This window comes from Jaculus jaculus, chromosome 13, assembly GCF_020740685.1.
Source record: "Jaculus jaculus isolate mJacJac1 chromosome 13, mJacJac1.mat.Y.cur, whole genome shotgun sequence".
In the NCBI taxonomy this organism is placed as follows: domain Eukaryota; kingdom Metazoa; phylum Chordata; class Mammalia; order Rodentia; family Dipodidae; genus Jaculus; species Jaculus jaculus.
In genome coordinates, this window is record NC_059114.1 from 62,895,418 (window position 1) to 62,912,014 (window position 16,597).

The window sequence follows — 16,597 nt, forward strand, 5'->3', positions numbered from 1 at the left end:
GCTTCACGATGGCAGGGGAAATCGATGGCATGAGCAGAAGGTGGACATCACCCCCTGGCCAACATAAGAGGGACCACAGCAACAGGAGGGTGTGCCAAACACTGGCATGGGGAAACTGGCTATAAAGCCCATAAGCCTGCCCCCAACAATACACTCCCTTCAGGAGGCATTAATTCCCAAATATCCATCAGCTGGGGAGCTAGCATTCAGACCACCTAGGTTTATGGGGGACACCTGAATCAAACCACCACACTAAATGAAAACACTATGTCAATTAATAACAAGTTGGGAGTTCTAAAACCAGGAGTGAGAATTTGAACAAATTATATAAAGTGAACAATATATTATTTATAAGCTATAGCAATGAAAGTAGATCGCTTGAAGTAATTAATCTATTGCAATTTTTTTTTTCCCTCCAGTTAGGGCAAAAATTACCTCTAGTACTAATGATCAAGACTGGCTGAAAAGGAGGATAAAAGTGAATGAGTAAACTAGTTGGTGATGTTGATATTAATAGCTTACTATTTCGTTTTGTTGTTGTTGTTTGTTTGTTTGTTTGTTTTCAGAATCCATACAGGAGACCTTTAGCGAAGAAGAAGGATGACATGTCAGAGAACCAACTTCAAGGTAGAGAAGAGAAATGGGAGTCCAATAAAATGCAAAGGGCAATTTTGATAATTGTGGTAAAGGCTTGAAACATGCAGGGAGAAAAATACTATTCCAAATACCTAAAACTTAAGTAAATGCCATTTATCCAGTAGCATTTCAGGGATCACTGAGAGTAAATGCCATATGATAATGCTGCTATTTCCTTGATGGAGTTTAAAGATGTTCACATTGTGACAAATACTACCTTTGCCCTAAGGAGACAAGAAAATCAGCACAGACTATGCTCCAACTACTAGAAGACCAACAAGAACTTTTGAGCACAGACATATTTTGATCTGTTCATTAACTGTGAATAGTAATATCCAATGAGAGGGGCTGTATATCTTCCAACAGTTGCAACAAGAAATATGACAACTAAAATATAATGGGTTTTACAGAATTCTTTTTTTGAATAGTAGGAGTGATTTCAAAAGTAGCAGTTGTTCATGGTAACAAATACTAGTCTCTTGAGAAGAAGCATTTTACTTTAGTATTCGTAAGATAATTTATGTCAGAAATATTTAATACAGAGGCTGAGGATATTCAGGAATGAGGACAAGAAATCAAATCCCCAGAACCCATGTAAATAGCAGGTGTGGCAACACACAGACATAATGTGCCCAGGAAATGAGGGGGAATCCCTCTAGCTAACTAGAGGTTCATTAAGAGACCCTGTTTCAAGAAATAAGTGGAGAGCAACTACGAAGAACTCCCTGTGGCTCTACACACACCTTCATACATGTGTGTGCTCACCTGCACACAAAGTGCACCCATACACATACAAACATTCATACAAGCTATGTGAATCCTAACTTCCACTGTTGAAGTGCAAGAGCACAAACTGCCAGTGTACTTTCTGAGAGTGTTGTTCACATAGCTGCTATGAACAGATTCTCGTGGAGAATCTATTGGTTATTACAGAATGTGGGGACATGGAAGGATTGATACATATCCCTGTCCCTCTGCACTTTCTCCCATTATGTTCAAACTAGTAGAGTCTAGGTTGAGACTCATTCATATACTCACTCTGACTGGGAGAAATGATGAGATTCTGTTCTATAATGGATTCCACAAATCCTATTGGAACTTCATATTATATCTATCATTTTGATTCTTGAGGGCCTGTAGCCTGGCCATTAGCTGTTTTTTAATCTGGTCAGCAAACGCCATGCACAGAGGACTCTTCTGCCTCTATGAGTGACTTGCTAAAATGAATAAGAGTAAGTATCATGCTTTCTAAAGTGAAGAGCTGATAGTCTTGTTTGGGAGAAGAGACAAAGTTCTAGAGACATTTAAAATACATTTACTACTATGAAAAACATGTCTTATGGAGATTCTTAGTTCATTATAGCAATAAAAAACCTTAAGTCTGAAAAACAAACATGCATTCACACAGCAAATGTACATGGATGTGAAAAAAAATGAAATATTTAGTGTACTTATTTATATGCTATACAATCACTTGATTTAGGTCTTAAGTGTAATAACTCAAATAAAATATTAATTAATACTTTCCTAATTAAAATTATATGACAGCTGGTCAATATGGCTGACCTGTAACCACACTTGACCTCTGGGGGTAAAATCAGGCAATAACTGTGGGGCACCATTACTAGTAGGTCCTAGTGGACCTCCAATGGCTGGCCATGGGGATGTATGCAAGGGAAGCTGCCAATTTCTACCTTTTCTGGCACAGATAGTACACAACCACAGGAACCCTTCTAGCCTATCAAGTTGGGGTAGCCTGGGTCTATTTAACTGGGGCCACCTGAGCTCAGGCCTTCAGGATAATCCGATTGGCCTTACCCCCACCCCTACCTGCACACAGACTGGGATCAAACCACTGAGCACGTACACACAGTGTCAGAGCCAGGGCCCATGCTCTGCACCACACTGCTGCTTCTGCCTACCCCTCACCTGCAGCTGCATGTCTTCACAGTGCCAGGACCAGGGCCTACACTTCTATCCTCACCACTAGCCAGAGCTAGGCCCCATGTTTCCTCATGTTCTCCCAGCTGCCAGCTCCTGTGGGTCCCCACCCCACACCACCAGTGAGGGCCCCACCCCACACCACCATCTCCTGATATTTCCCCACCCTGCCAACCCCAGCGTATCTTTCTAGCCTACGGGGACCCCCTCTGATCAGCCAAGCCACTCTGCTGATCAACTCTGCACACCTACACCCCACACCAGCCACCTTCTTAGACCATAGTAAGGCCTGGTTTTATGGATCCCAGAACCTCCCCCTTATCTTCCAAAAACCATCTACTTTCCCACCACCAGCATGCCCTTGGATCATCACTCCTGCCATAGAAGGGAAGCACACCCGCCACGGTTCAGGAAATTTTGTGGAAGACTGGGTGGAAAGATTGAAAAAGTCTCACGGTGGGACAGAATATCCAGAAGCATTGCCAACTACCAAAACCACTGACAATGACTAGCAACTTATAATGCAAAACTCCATGGTGAATACCAGCAATCCCACTGAGGAGGGACCTCAGTGGAATCAGGGAATGGAGAAAGGAAATGATGGTGCCAACACATGATGTATCTATACAAAGTGTCTACTTAATAAAATCGCATGACAAAAAGCAAAAATCATATAAACAATATTTCACAAGAATAAACTTTCACAACTCTTTATAATGAACACAGAAATATCCATATAAAAACAAAGGAAAAATAAGCAAGTACAAGTTTCTTGGTATCTTAGATGAGACATTGTGTAAGTTCAAGAAATTTTAACATTAAAAATCAGTAATTTCAGGGGCTGGAGAGATGGCTTAGGGGTTAAACGCTTGCCTGTGAAGCCTAAGGACTCCGGTTTGAGGCTCCATTCCCCAGGACCCACGTTAGCCAGATGCACAAGGGGGCGCATGAGTCTAGAGTTCGTTTGCAGTGGCTGGAAGCCCTGACGTGCCCATTCTCTCCCTCCCCCTCCCCCTCCCCCTCCCCCTCCCCCTCCCCCTCTCTCTCTCCCCCTTTCTCTCTCTCTCTCTCTCTCTCTCTCTCTCTCTCTCTCTCTCTCTCTCTCTTTCTTTCTCTCTCTCTCTCCCAAATAAATAAATAAAAATGAACAAAAACATCAGTAATTTCAGGGCTAGCGAGACCAATTAGCAGTTAAGGTACTTGCCTGAAAAGCCTGCGGACTCATTTTCAAACTCCAGGTCCCACCTAAGCCAGATGCACAGTTAGGAAGCATGTAAAGTCACACATGTGCACAAGGGGGTGCATGAATCTGGAGGGCTGGAGGCTCTTGCATGCCAATTCTCTCTCTCTCATCCTCTCGCTCTCTCACTCTTTCACTCTCACATTAAAAAAAAAAAAAAGAGTGTTTTGAGCTTGCCTCAAAAAAAAAAAAAAAATCAGTAATTTGGGCTGGAGAGATGGCTTAGAAGTTAAGCACTTGCCTGTAAGCCTAAGGACCCTGGTTGGAGGCTCGGTTCCCCAAAACCCACGTCAGCCAGATGTACAAGGGGGCCCAGCATCTGGAGTTCGTTTGCAGCCGCTGGAGGCCCTGGCGCACCCATTCTCTCTCAAACGTTAAAAGTACATTTTTAAAAGTACAAAATTTCCTTAAAATTGTCGTTCATAAACAATGTATTTTATGTACTTTACATCAGTAGCATCATCTTGTGCTATTAGAGAAAAAGAAAACATTTCAGACCAATGATATATTTAACATTTTATTCTTTGAGTTTTAGAACTTTTGAGGCTTTGAAAATCTTATTAGTCCCTCAATGTCCTACTCAACAGCTAGTTCTGCATACACATGGAAATACACAGAAACTATTTTTTTCACATATTTTGAGGAACCTTGGAAGTAAATAATGCCAGAATCCAGGCTGAGAACCTCTGGCTTTGCAATTCCATGTAATAAAGAATAATCTAACATTGGAGAGGAAACAGAAAATCAATCAGAATGAAGGTATCCTTGTCTAATCTACTCTTCGCTTCTTTTCCTGTGTTAGAATACTCTCTTGGACATAAGGAGTAACTTGAAGGAATGCGTTGTCTGTGCTCTCAAGGCTATGACAGCAGCGCTGTAAAAATGGGGCTGGAGAGATGGCTTAGCGGTTAAGCGCTTGCCTGTGAAGCTTAAGGACCCCGGTTCGAGGCTCGGTTCCCAGGTACCCACGTAAGCCAGATGCCCAAGGTGGCGCATGCATCTGGAGTTTGTTTGCAGTGGCTAGAGGCCCTGGTGTGCCCATTCTCTCTCTCTCTCTCTCTCTCTCTCTCTCAAAATCTGTCTCTTTCACTGTCTGTTGCTCTCAAATAAATAAAAATAACCAAAAAAGGCAGTAAATTAAAATGGGAAATTGTAAAATTTGGCTGTGGAAAATATGATTTTTAAATCTATGCTTCTTAAACTTCAGCCTGGCTTTGAATAAATTTCCTAAATTTCCAGCGCTTCAATTTTTCTAATGTATAAAATCAAAATAATAAAATCTGTTGCCAGTCACTTATCATAAGAATTAGAAGGCATTTCTGGTTTGCTCTTGGACATTAAGCTGAGTTTAATGACAATGCACTATATTACCAAAAGGTAGAAGCAAAAAGAAAGTTTTCACTGCAAAACAATGATAAATGTCTGAAGAGATAAATACATTTGTTTTCATTTAGACATTGAACAATAGGGCTGGAGATATGGCTAGCAATTAAATTCCTTGCTTGGTGCCTGATAGCTCAGTTTCAATTCCCCAGTACCCATGTAAAGCCAGATGCACAAAGTGGCACACATTCCTAGAGTTTCTTTGCAATGCCATTCTCTCTCTCTCTCTCTCTCTCTCTTTCCCTCTCTCTCTCTCTCTCTCTCTCTCTCTCTCTCTCTCTCTCTCTGCCTTTCTCTTTCTCTTGTTCTCTGTCTCTCAAATGAATAAAAAATATCCTTACAAACTCTGTACAATGGTTATATGTATCAAAATATCACATAGCATCCCAAAAATATGTGCAATTTTATGTTTTTATATATCAGTTGAAAATGACATTAGTTTTAAAATTTTTAAGAAAAATGCAAGAACAGTTAAATGTAGGTAAGAATTTTGTTCATGGGTTGGAGAGATGGCTTAGAGGTTAAGTGCTTGCCTATGAAGCCTAAGGACCCTGGTTTGAGGCTCGATTCCCCAGGACCCACGTTAGCCAGATGCACAAGGGGGTGCACGCATCTGGAGTTCATTTGCAGTGGCTGGAGGCCCTGGCATGCCCATTCTCTTTCTTTATCTCTCTCTATCTCTCTCTTTCTCCCTGGATTTTTCTCTTTGTGTCTGTCACTCTCAAAGAAACAAATAAATAAAAATAAACAAGAAGAAAAAAGAATTGTGTTCATTGCAGTTCAGTAGGTGTGTTTTATAACTGATATAATTAAAGCTCCTAAGATTACTGGTGAGAAAATATGAGGATTATAGTCATCTGTGTTAAGTTTGAAGAATCAGATTAAAATTCACAGGTTAACTATTATAAGCTGATTTTATGGCTTAATCACTGAATAATTTAAACATTTCATTTAGAGTTATTCACACATTGTTGACATTCCAAAGGATACTTAGTTGACAGGTTTGTTAATATAGCTTCCTGAATATGGGATGCCTTGTTTGGCTAGTCATGAAGATTCATGTTTGAAAATATAGTAACAAAACTCTTGCTGCTTTGAACACAGAAAGAAACGAGGAAGGAAAGGAAGGAGAGAATTAAACTGATGCATTAAATGTCACAATAATTTGACCAGATGAATACAGTAGTGATTACTTCTGGTTAGATACAATGTTTTAGCATAGAAAGAGCTAGACATGGTGGTAGGCACCTATAATTCCACACTAAGGAGGTGGATATAAGAGTATCAGGTGTTCAAAGCTAGCCTAAGCTATATGAGACCCTATCTCACAAAAATTAACAAACCAAAACGAATTAACTTACAGGTATTTACAAAAGTCAAATATAATTCTGGTGTCCCAAGACTCCATTCTTCCCTATTTTCTTCTATGTCCTGCCTTTGTCACATTTCACATATTTGCTACTTCCCTGATCTATGAAGGCATTTGCCCTTAATCCCCCCAAATATTCAGTACATATTAGTTTCCTATTTTGAAGACTGAGGTAAATGTTTTTTGTTTTTTTTTTTGAAAGTCAACACATCTTTTTCAAGGAATGAAATTTTTCATATATAAAGCCCAGAAGCACTCATCAGAGGCTCTGTGAACAAAAGAAAAGAAAGGCAAGAATGGATGAAGGAGCATTTTCCAAGCTGTAGTCAATCTACAGATCAACAGAAAGAAGCAGTCTACTCCAACAGAAGGGAGGCTACAGGCTGGGACAAGATCACCCAGTTTGCCCTGAGGCTAGTCATTGAGAATCATCAGCATCACAAATAAAATGAAAATGTTACAAATAACAGATGTATCCATGGGATGGATTGACAAAGAAAATCCTTATAAGCTGAAGGAACAATTCAGGGCAATAATTTGAAGGCTTTCTTTTGTAGGTTTAAAATGAGTTTGCAAGACAAAGTTTCACTATCCTTTATCTCCACAGTATGTTCAGGCATAAAATACCTGGCTTTGATTTCTAGACAGATTTTATTGGTGTATCCAACCAAGTGAAAAGCTCTAGTCATTTGGGAATGCTACTGTGAATATTTTCTATTTTCAGGTTTTCTTTTAGGGGCTAGTGGAATATTTTACTTTCATCTACTACCCTAAGATTCATTTTTGTCTCTTGGCAACCATTGTCTTCATTCCTCAGGAAAAAAAAAAAAAAAAAGACAATGAAATTACTGCACTTTAATGCTTTTAAAAAAAATCACTATGCTGTTGATCATTTTCTCAAGAAACCTCAAATAGAACAAATCTCAAAACTAATAGCACCCATGTTTCCCTTTACATGGAGCAGAAAGGTCAATTTTTTACAAACCACAAGCATTTATTACTTGATGAGGAAATTAGCTACCACGTCTTTACTCAAAAAGCAAATGAGATGTTTGTACAAGTGATACTGCCCTCAAATAAGGGTCTTGACTCAGAACAAAACAGGCTGTCCCATTACATTCAAACAGCCACATTGACAAATCCCTCTAGCTGATACACAGGAGAGATGCTTGGGGGCATCAAAACATCTGCTTTAATCCCAATGTCAGGCAAGCTACAAACTATATATACTCTAGGAGACAGGGCTATCTGTTCTCAAGATTTAAACTGGAAGGAGAAAAAGAGTAACTTTTTTTCCTCTGAAGAACCAAAGAAAAACAGAGCAGAAAATTTAAAATTGAGAAGAAAATCAGAATGTAGTCATATGAGTAATACAAATCTTGCTACTAAATAGTGATCATGTATGGTATGGTTATTTTTCTCATTTCTACAACCAGACCTGACAAAAGCAAGTTAAGAAAGGGCTCCTTTTGTCTCACAGTTCAGTGGTGCAATGAATCCTGATAGCAAATACATGGCTTCATGAGTGTGACAGCTGGTCACATTGTATCTCCACACAGGAGTCAGACAGTAATGAACATCTATGCTCAGCATACCTTCTCCTTTATATGCAATCTGGGAGCCCTGCCTGTGGCATGGTGCAACTCACACTTAGAATGGGTATTGCCTCCTGAATTAACCTAACCTAGAAACTTCCTCACAATCATAAGCAGGTTTTTCTCATAGGTAAGTCCAGATCCTGGCAAGTTCACAATCAATATTAACAATCATATGTACCATCTCCAAAAATATCTGCCACTCTCACAATAATTCTGCAACATATACATTATTTCTGATAAAAATAACTGAGTCCCAAAATAGTTAAGTAACCTGTTCAAGTCACAAAGCTACCAGGTGAAAGAGACAGCATTTAATCCTGGCTCCATCTAACATCATATCCAGTCACACTGTTCACCGAGCCCTGCTCTTTTCATAAACAGTCCATATTTTTTTAAATGTTTAGGCATCACATATACCTGTGAATCCAGATCTAAGTTCAGGGTCTTCTGGAATCTCAAACGGAACAACATTCTCAAAAGTAACCATAAGAAAATTGATGGTGAGAGGTAATTACATTCCCAAATGCCACTGCTTGTTTCTTCCTTTTAAGAAACTAGAAACCAGCCATTCCACACCTTCAGAGAGGTCTAAAGGATTAAAATGTCATGCAATTCTTCCTTTAAATTTGCTAAGACTGGGCTGGAGAGATGGCTTAGCTGTTAAGCGCTTGCCTGTGAAGGTTAGAGGCTCCATTCCCCAGGACCCACGTTAGCCAGATGCACAAGGGGGCGCACGCGCCTGGAGTTCGTTTGCAGTGGCTGGAGGCCCTGGCACGCCCATTCTCTCTCCCTCCCTCTCTCTCTCTCTTTCTCTCTCTGCCTTTCTCTCTCCATCTGTTGCTCTCAAATAAATAAATAAAAATAAACAAAATTTTTAAAAAAAGATTATAAATTTGCTAAGACTTAGACAATGATGAAATTTCCACCAGGAAGAAAAATGTAACATTTGGAAAATGAATAAATGAACAAACTCAATGTTATGTGTTGAGTCCTGAAATTATTTTTGTTGTGATTTGGATATAATATTTAAAAAATAAAATTAACAAGCATTATACATGGGTTGAGCTATATGAACAAATAAATCTTTTGCTTTATTCAAAATTGGCAGTGTTGCCGGGCGTGGTGGCGCACGCCTTTAATCCCAGCACTCGGGAGGCAGAGGTAGGAGGATTGCCGTGAGTTCAAGGCCACACTGAGACTACATAGTTAATTCCAGGTCAGCCTGGGCTAGAGTAAGACCCTACCTCGAAAAACCAAAATAAATAAATAAATAAATAAACAAAATTGGCAGTGTTTTTAATGTCCAAACTTTGCTCCTTTGTAGAATGGAAAATGTGTCTGAGACTCTTCCAGCCACATTCATATTTATTTCAGGAAGCACATGTATTCCTGAACTTTATAAGCAATTCTCTTCATTAGATAGTATTTTTTTCATGGCCAATATGCATCTTAAAATGTGGGAAAAATAAATCAGTAAATCCAACACACTGTTTCACCAAGCTAAGTGTGTGGCATTATTTCCTCGATCCATCAGTAGTGGCCTAGCTGAAGTGAATAGATGTTTGCTCACATGTCCCCAGGAAATCACGTAACAAAAGACATCAGAAAAAATTTAGATAACAACTCCCCACTAACCAGTGTTCATGGCCACTGACTTTGTTGAATACACCAAGACCGATAGCATTAGTCCCTTTACTTCTGTGTCAATAAACACAAGATTCTTTAATCTCTTGGATTGTCTCCAACTTTTCATATTTTAATTCTCATAAGGCCTTAACAAGATCACTCTCAAACCCTCGCCCAAAACACAAATACCTATTTTCAAAATATTTCCACTGAACTCTTAAGAATTAATTCATGATAAACAAAAGTCTTTATCCAAACATTTTTTAGCATCCCATTAACTTTCTTGTTACATGAAGCAGAAAACTGGCTGTTCCAGTAATACCACCACCACCCAGTGTGATCTCATCACTCCTCTCTTCATAGATTCACTGTCAGTCCCCCTTTTTTAAATCTTATGTTATCAGGCACATCACTCTGCTACACTTCACTATTGTTCACCAGCTAGCCCCTAGTCATTCTGGCTGCTGGCTCCTTGTCATTTTCCACCACAATTCTTCTGCCTTAACTTGTGGTAAGTGTAGCATCCACATAGAAGCATTCTAATATTCTGTTTTCTTAGATCCTCAATCTTTTTTTGCTTGACTTATGCTGTTCTCTAATCTACCTCCATCACTACACCAAAGAATTGGCCAGACACCTCTTATTTCTCAATAACTAACCCATGCACAATCTCATTAGCATGTTTCCCACCTTGTAACCACAACACATCATTAATGCTTCTTCCCTGTAGAGCTTCAACTCAATAATCTTATATTCTTATGCTCAATTGTACTATCTTAACCAATTCCCATTAACCCATTGATATCCTCTTTCTCTTCACTTTTCAATTTGAATTTCATAGGAGGTATATAATATTTCCTTTAATCTAGCCCCCTTACGTTTCTTATTATACACTATAATCATTTGTAACAGTACTACCTACATTCATGTAAACTCTTCACTTTGGTTGACTGAAAAGAATCACAGCTATATTCATCATTCTAACCTTAAAATCATGATTATACAGGGTAGGGTTTTTAGCACAGTGGGTAAAGTGGACCTTAGTTCAATTCCTTAGCTCAATAAAAACTGGAGTGTGCCAGCTATCTATCCTACCTAATTAATCAGTTTCAATCCAATATGACATCTTGTTTCAAAAAGAGATATACAGCATTTCTGAGTTATTGTCTGGCCTCCACATGCATGCATATACATATGTGCACATGTACACACATATGTCCACATATATACCTGCATGTACATCACACACAATAATTATGATTATTACCTTCAAGTAGGCATTATGTATATGGTTGTCAAACTGGATCTTGATTGGTAGCTCTAAGGATTTGTATTCCATGATGGTACCAAAGATTGATAGGAATGGCCCATTTGTACCCCCATAGCTTGTCCTTTATTTTTATGTGAAAATAGTACATTCAATCCTGAACATTACTTTCCTGCAAGTTAAAATTTAAATTTGTGCATAAGCAGAGAATGCATATGCAGCTGGTTTACAGTAAAGCCTTTAGGTAATGAGTGTCCAACAACTGGTTGCTAAAGACATTGACAAAGCTATCTGTAATTCACAAATACACTCTTGCAACTTTGTGCCTAGCAGCCTACAGATGTTGCCAATCACTTTGCATCCTTATAGTGAATCCCAGTCATGGGCAGGACTACACTGGCTCCTGGGAGTGTTTCTAATAAATCTCTTGGAAATAAGGTGGTCTTGTGTAAACTTTTGAAACACCAAGCTACTATATTGTATTTTATCTCACTTATTCTCCTATATCCACAATGAATTTAGATTCAAAGATCCTGAACAAAATCCTTACAAACTGAATTCAATAACACATCAAAAACATTATCCATCTTGCTTAATCCCAGTGGCTTAATCCCACTGGTGTCAGGATGGTTTAACATATGGAAATCAGTCAGCGTAATACACCACATTAAAAAAAAAAAAAAGGGCTGGAGAGATGGCTTAGCGGTTAAGCGCTTGCCTGCGAAGCCTAAGGACCCTGGTTCGAGGCTCGGTTCCCCAGGTCCCACGTTAGCCAGATGCACAAGGGGGTGCACGCGTCTGGAGTTCGTTTGCAGCGGCTGGAAGCCCTGGCGCGCCCATTCTCTCTCCCTCTATCTGTCTTTCTCTCTGTGTCTGTCACTCTCAAATAAATAAATTAAAAAAAAAAAAAAACTGAGTCATAAGAACCACATGATCCTCTCAATTGAAGCAGAGAAGTCCTTCAACAAAATACAACACCACTTCATGATCAAAACACTGGAAACAGGGGGACTTCCAGTCAAGATGGCTACCAAGCAACTGTGCCACACCTCCCGGAGAAAGAAAGGCTAGGCATTAAGGGTTCACTGGGTCTTTTAGGGGAGAGCAATCTCCAATAGATAGCCAGTGGGAGAGTGCAGATGGGGATAAAAGGGAATTGCTGATTCCCTCACTTGTGGGTAGCCCACCAGTCCCCCAACCCCCCAAGCAGCTGCTGTATCCATAGTGCCAGCTTCAGGATACTCCTGAACTTACTGTAGGAAAGGAAACCCAGGCCAGCATAGTTCCACTTGCCTCACTGTACAGTGGCCATCACCCTGCTACCCCCACCCACGTGTGACCCTGGGCAGGCTCCACCCACTGGCCCTCTCCAGCTCAGGTTCCATCAGTCCATGTTTCCACTACACGAGTGCTGCCCATCTGCTCTGAAAGCTTAGCCTGCTCTTCCCATTTGCCTGCTTACTGCTCAGGCTGCCTGTCTGTCCACACACAAGCTCAGGCCCATTCCACCTGCCCAAGCATCTCAGGCTCACACTGCCTCTCCGCCCAGGCCAGCTCAGGCCCCATCGCCTGTCTGCCCTACCGGCCACTCACCAGTGTCCTGCAACACATGAGCTCAGGCTGCTTCAGTGTCCCAGAGTCCCCACGCGTGAGTTCAGGCTGCTTCAGTGCTTGGTGCTAGAGTGTCCCTCTGCATGAGCCCAAGCTGCTTCGATGTCCCACTGCATGAGAGCTCAGGCTGCTTTGGCTTATCTGCCAAACCTGAGCTCAGGATGGTTTGGCGTTCTGCCAAGTGAGAGCTCAGACTGCTTTGGCATCAGGCCTCAGGCTGCTTCAGCTTCCCACCCTGTGAGAGCTCAGGCTGATCCACACAACCAGGTGTTAGCTCAGGACCACTCTACCCATCTGCTTGCCTGCCTGCTAGCTCAGGCCAGCTCCCCCAAGAGGCACCACTTTGCCCACCCATCAAGACCACAGTCCTACTGTCCCTGCCCATACACTGCCATAGGCAAACCACAGAACAAAAGAAGTAACAGGAAAAACCAAATGCAAGTAAATCCAGTAAGATCACCCAGTCCTACAATGAACATCTCTAATCAAAACATAGAAGAGAAATTAGGATCAAAACACCAAAATGAAGCTATGAGCAATGCAACCCTGACCAAGCTACTGGTAAAACTTGCAGAAAAGCAACAAAGGACCGATAATCATGCTGCTATCACTAGACTAGACCTATTAGATAAGAAAATGAAAGGAGTTCAAAGACAGTGAAGAGATATGGAGAGTAAAAAAAAAAAAAAAAAGGACCTCAAAAATCAGCTGGCAATGCTAAATGAAGACATAAAGAAATGCAAAGATAAACTCCAAGAAGCATCAAGAAAATCATAAAATGATGTGAAAAGGGATCTTGACAGAGAGATGGAAAGTATACATAGAAAAGTAGTAGAAAAAAAAACCAATTGACAAAGCCCTGGCCAATATGATCAAGCAAAAAAAAAAAAAAAAAAAAAAAAAAGATGCTTCATATTAACAAAATCCTAAATGAAAAAGGAGAGATCATAACAGACATAACTGAAATTGGGAGAATCATCAGGATGTATTTCACAAACCTCTACCCCACAAAACTGGATGATATGGAGGAAATGGATAAATTTCTAGACACATACCATCTATCAAAGATAAACTCAGAGCAGATTAATCTCCTAAACAGACCCATCACACATCAAGATTGAAAAAGTAATTAAAAAAAAAACCCTCCCCAAGGTAATACGATGGAGAATGGAATTTCAAAGAGGAAAGTGTGGGGGTGGGGAGGGAGGGAATTACCATGGGATATTTTTTTATAATCATGGAAAATGTTAATAAAATTTTTTTAAAAAACCCTCCCCAAAGAGAAGAGTCCAGGACCAAATGGCTTCTCAGCTGAATTCTATCAAACCTTCATGGAAGAACTCAAACCAATCTTTCTCAAATGATGCCACACAATTGGAGAACAGGGAAAGCTACCCAACTCCTTATATGAAGCTAGTATCACCCTAATTCCAAAACCAGCAGAGATGCCACAAGAAAAGGAAACTACTGGACTATTTCCCTGATGAACTTAGATGCAAAGATCCTAAACAAAATCCTCTCAAACTGAATCCAAAAACACATCAGAAGCATTATCCACCTTGACCAAGTGGGATTCATCCCAGGAATGCAGGGATTGTTCAACATAGAGAAATATGTTAATGTAGTACACCACATAAACAAAGTAAAACACAAAAGCCACATGATCATTTTAAATAGATGCAGAAAAGGCTTTTGACACTGAAAAAAAAAGATATTGAGGAAGACTTGAGAAAATGGAAAGACCTCCCATGCTCCTGGACAGGCATAACTATCATTGTGAAAATGGCAATTGTACCAAAGGCAATATACAGATTTAATGCAATCCCAACATTGTTCTTCACATAAATAGAAAAAATGATCTCAAAATTCAAATAGAAAGGCACAAGGCCTCAGATATCCAAGCACATCCTCACCAAAAGAAATACCTCTGGAGGTAATATAAGACTGGAAATGCTGCTACTACTGGAAGAAAATATAGGAGGAACTTTCCATGATATAGGCATGGACAAAGACTTCCTGAACAAAACCCTAGTAGCACAGGATTAAACAGTCACTCAACCAATAGGATCACATGAAGCTGAAGAGTTCCTTCACAGACAAGCATACAATAAGCAAAGCCAGTAGATTACCCACAGAACCAGAGTAAATATTTGCTGAATATCCAACTGACAGAGGCCTAATTGACAAAGAACTCAAAAACCTAAACAATAAAAAGTCAAACAACCTACTCACAAAATGGGGCAAAGAGCTTGACAGGCAATTCTCAGAGAAAGAAATACAAATTGCAAACACACATTAAGAAAATGTTCATCATCCCTAATCATCAGGGAAATGCAAATTAAAATAACTATGAAATTCTACCTTAACCCGGTAAGGATAGCAAACATAAAAAAATTCAAATAAAAATAAATCTTGGCAAGAATTTGGAGAAATAGGAACCCTCATCCACTGTTGGTAGGCATGTAAGGTGGTACAACCAGTTTGGAAAGCAATATGGAGACTCCTAAAAAAGCTGACTATACAGTTACCAATAGACCCAGTTATTCTCTTATTGGGCATGTACCCTAAAATCTTAAAGCCTCATTCCAGAGAGATTTGTTCAACCATGTTTATAGTGGCTCAATTCATAATAACTAAGAGCTGGAATTAATCACGATGTCCATCACTAGAAGAATGGATAATTAAGATGTGGCATATCTACACAATGGAATTCTATACAGCAGTAAGAAAAAAAAAATGACACAATAAAATTTGAACAAAAACGGTTGAACCTGGAACAGATCATTCTCACTGAACTTACCCAATCATAGAAAGATAATCGCCATATAGTCTCACTCATCTACAGCACTTAACCTGAATCTACCCAAGATACTGACATACCAAGCAAGCATCTCAAGGACAATAGGGTGAGTGGGGTGGGAGGGGAGCACAAAGGAGGGGGTGGAGAACACAAATCTAGACCACAAAGGCCAATGGTACCATAAAATTCTACATCCTAAAAGGCAGGCCAAATGTTTGAACCTTCACCAGGCCATTAGAAGGAATACCTGAGTCACAAGGCACTAGAGAGGGTACAATGAAGACTGACCTTAGTCTTCTACAGCTTCTCTCTGTCTCTCTCTTCTACCTAACTCTTTTATATAAGTTATCTTTTACTTCCTTCTCTTAGTGGGCACTAACCTGTAACTCCCAGTACCAGCATGTGGCTATCATCCACAATGAACTTTTGATCAGAGAGACCTACAAGATTTCCTAAAAGAAAGACAGATTTCTGTCAGAGTACTTGATGACCCACCAAAGGTTAGTGGTAAGACTTCTGAAGACACCACATGCAGTTGACATGTAACATGGAATGACATGGCTGGAAACTGGAAGAGAATCAGTCTCCAGACAGTCAGCATGTCTAGTGCCTGCCAGAAGGTGCTACATGGGTGACTGTGGGAAAATGACCAACATCTGTCAAGCAACTCATGGTCTAACCTACTTAGCAGCAAATAACCTGCTGTGATGCTCACACAAGTGCAATAGTGGCACACAGCCATGGTGGGAAACCAGCTGCTCTGGATTTGGCTAACTGATCTGCTCAGTGGAATGGGACCCATAGTTGGAGCTGTGAAACAAGTCAGAACTATATCTAAACATGAGTCCACTCTCCATTATCAACCTACCACCAACTGTAGGCTACAAGAAGGGCTACAGCTATTAAATAATTCTCTATTAAAAAAAGGGGGTTATCCCATTTGTCTAGTGCTAACTTTATTCTCCATTGGAAAATCTGCTTCTCTTTTTCAGATAGGTGCAGATCCTAAAAAGAGAACCACCGCACCATACCCAAAAAGGGCCCCAGCTGAAATTAAGAATAATTGGTTGGGGGAGGGAGGGAATTACCATGGGATTTTTTTAATAATCTTGGAAAATGTTAATAA